This window comes from Diceros bicornis, unplaced genomic scaffold, assembly GCF_020826845.1.
Source record: "Diceros bicornis minor isolate mBicDic1 unplaced genomic scaffold, mDicBic1.mat.cur scaffold_323_ctg1, whole genome shotgun sequence".
In the NCBI taxonomy this organism is placed as follows: domain Eukaryota; kingdom Metazoa; phylum Chordata; class Mammalia; order Perissodactyla; family Rhinocerotidae; genus Diceros; species Diceros bicornis.
The window spans coordinates 228,409-232,036 of record NW_026691194.1 but is presented as its reverse complement, the minus strand read 5'-3'; positions in this window follow the sequence as shown (position 1 = coordinate 232,036).

Genomic DNA, 3,628 nt, shown 5'->3' with positions numbered 1-3,628 from the left:
AAAGGGTCCCTTAGGAAGGGGAAAGTGGCCTTGTGACCCATGAAGTGGTTTCCCTGGATTATACTTTGGGCATATAACACAACGAGTATAAGTTTTATGGGCCACTGTGGGAAAAAGTTTCCAATAGTATTGTTTTCCCCATAAAATCACCTTTTCAGGTGCCCAGTGGGTTAGTTGGTGTATATGCTGGAGCAGGGGCAATTGTGCTCCAACAAGTACCATGGATTTCCTATTAGGCCCAAACCATATCTGTGAGGGAGTGTCAAAAATTCCCCCTTTTGACTGCCATATGTGTTTTTCTTCTCCCATGGCCACTTCTTGGGCCTGTAGAAGGAAGTCTTTTACTGGGTTAGCAGAGTTAATAGGAAGCAGCAGGCATTCTCGAGGCTGGGTAGGGCAAGCCTTCAAGGCTGCTTGTTTAGCAGCTGCATCAGCAAGCTGGTTTCCTTTAGCTTCCAAAGTATCAAATTTTGGATGCCCTGGCATTTTAATAATCGCTAGTTGTCTCGGTAGCTGTATAGAATATAATAATTCTGCAACCTGTTTCCCCTGCTTTATAGGCTGATCTGAAGATGTTAAAAACCCTCGTTATTTCCACAGCATTCCACAGTCATGTGTTGCTCCAAAAGGATAATGACCGTCAGTGTCGATATTTGCTACCTGATCTCTGGCCAATTGACAAGCTCAAGTTAAAGCAATTAACTTGGCTTGCTGTGCTGATTTTATCTCTGCTAAGTAAAAACTCTCGATTACATCTACTGAGGACGTTACTGCATATCCAGCTCGATAACATCCTTGTTCATGCTTTGAGTAAGATCCACCTGTAAACCAAATTAGATCAGCATTATCAATGAGAGTTTCTTGCAAATCATTCCTAGGAGTAAGTAGGTAATTGGTTAATAAATGTAGTCGTGGCCATCTTCTTCTTGTGATGCTAGAAGTAAAGTTGCAGGGGTAACATTATTACATAGGGCTAAGGTAATATTAGGAGCAGAGAGCAACAGAACTTCATAGGAGCCTAGTCGGCTGACAGAGTAATGCTGAGTGTGATGAGAATTTAGGAGAGATTTGACTGAGTGAGGAACATAGATAGTCAAAGGAGACCCCATCAGCATTTCTTCACTGGTCTTGAATAAGAGCGCTGCTACTGAAATGGCTCTCATACAAGGTGGAAGCCCTTCTGCCACTGAGTCTAACTGCTGACTATAATAACCTATAGGTCGATGTCGACCTTCATGTTTTTGAGTTAAGATACCTAAGGGATTTCCTTTATCTTCATGTGTGAAGAGGAAAAATGGCAAGCTGTAATTAGGATGTCCTAAGGCTGGTGTTTGGGCCAAAACAGACTTTAAGGTAGTTGCTGCCTTCTCTCCTTCTGGTGTCCATGCAATTAAATCAGGCTGGTCAGACTTTAGTAATGTGTATAAGGGCTGGACAATAAGTGAAAAGTTAGGTATCCAGTTCCTGCAATATCCAGTTAGTCCTAGGAATCCTCTTAACTGTTTCTTTGTCTTAGGGAGAGAAAAAACCAGGATTCCTTTAATCATTTCAGAATCAATCAACAGTCCATCCTTAGATATCAAGTGTCCTAGATATTTTACAACAGGCAGGCAAAAATGTAATTTGTCCTTGGACAATTTATGCCCCTTAGATGCTAGCTGTTGCAACAGATAAATTGTGTCCTGAGATTCCAACTTAGTGTTTGAACGCAAGAGAAATCATCCACATATTGAATTAAAGTGCAGTCATTAGGGAATTCGATATTCACTAAGTCAGCCTTGAGTATCTGGGAAAAATATGTGGGCGTCTCAGTATAGCCCTGTGGCATCACTGTCCAGGTATACTGGCGATCTTCCCGCATCAAGGTAAAAAGATATTGACTATTCTTTTCCACGGGAATGCTGAAGAAGGCACTACTCAAATCAGTGACTGAGAAATAGCAGCTTTTAGTTGGAATGGCCGAGAGCAAAGTGTGTGTGTTAGGAACCACAGGTTGTCGGGGAATCACGATGTTCTTTATAGGTCTCGGATCTTGAACAAATCTCCAGCCTTTCCCATTCGGCTTTTTTACAGGCAAGATATGTGTATTACAGGGACTAGTACAAGGAATTATAAGTCTCTTTTCAAGAAATTCCTGAATGATAGGGCTTATCCCATTTAATGCCTCTGGTCTAAGTGGATGTTGCCAAATGTTAGATAGAGGCTTAGAGTTGTCAAAGTCACCTTAATAGGAGTGGCTGATTTAATTTTCCCAATATCTGAAGAGGATGATGACCATAATTCTCTAGGCACTTGTAATAACAGGTCATCAGTTTTCTCTTCTGTTTGAGTCATTGATTTCACAATCATCAACCTTTCAGCAATTACAGTCTGGTCAGCATCCCAATTTTCTGAATCTAGAAACATTTCACCCTTTTGTGAAAAGGACGTTGTATGCTTCTAGAAGATCTCGTCCAATCAAATGAATTGGAACACATTTAACCAGGAGAAGCACATTTTTTCCTGTGATGCTTCTTAATTGAAAAATTACTGGTTCTGATTTAAAAACCTGCATTGGAAAATTCGAAACCCTTACCATTTGAACTGTCTGTTTACTCCGAGGGAGAGGGCAATGAATAAGGGTAGGGTTGAGGACAGATAAGGTAGCCATGGTATCTACAAGGACCTTTAAAGTTTCCCCTCCAATAGTTATCTCAATTTCCCCTACGGCATTTGTGAGGAGGAGGGGAAATGCCCTCTCGTAATCTTCGGAGCAGCCCTATTCCTGTTTATCATTGTCACCCCCTAAATCCCATTTGAGTTTATGGCAGTCTTGTTTGAAACGACCAGGCTTTTTGCAATAGTAACAGAAATGGTGATTTCGTTTCTGGTTAGATTTTTTTTTTTTAATTTTTTGTTTATTGCGGTAACATTGATTTATGACATTGTAAAAATTTCAGGTGTACATCATTGTCCTTCTATTTCTGCATAGATTACATCATGTTCACCACCAAAATACTAATTACAACCCATCACCAAACACATGTACCGAATTATCTCTTTCACCCTCCTCCCTCCCACCTTCCCCTCTGGTAACCACCAATCCAATCTCTGTCCCTATATGTTTGTTTATTGTTGTTATTATCTACTACTTAATGAAGGAAATCATACGGTATTTGACCTTCTCCCTCTGACTTATTTCACTTTGCATTATACCCTCAAGGATAGCCTTTGTTGGGCCACGAAGCTGTTGTAGCTGTATACTCATAACCTTAGTGGCCTTTTTTTTTCTGGAAGGTTTTAGATAGTTTATCTGTAATAGTGACAAGAGCACTAGTGTGCATTAAAGTCCAATCCAGTTCATGTCTCTTAATTAACATTGCTAATTCCTCATCTAATCCTTCTAAGGAAATTGAATTGAAAATTGAATCATTTCAATGATCCTCAAAACATTCAGGAACCATCCCAAAGTGCTGTTTGAAGGTTCTCTCAAGCCTTTCAAAATAATCAAAGATAGAATCCTCGGGTCTATGCTTACATTAATGGACGTTAGCCCAATCTATCTTCCTGGGAAAAACTACTGGAATGGCTTTGTGTAAGTTTTGAGTGATATCCCTACAGCATTTAAGGTCATGAGGCTCATGCCTAT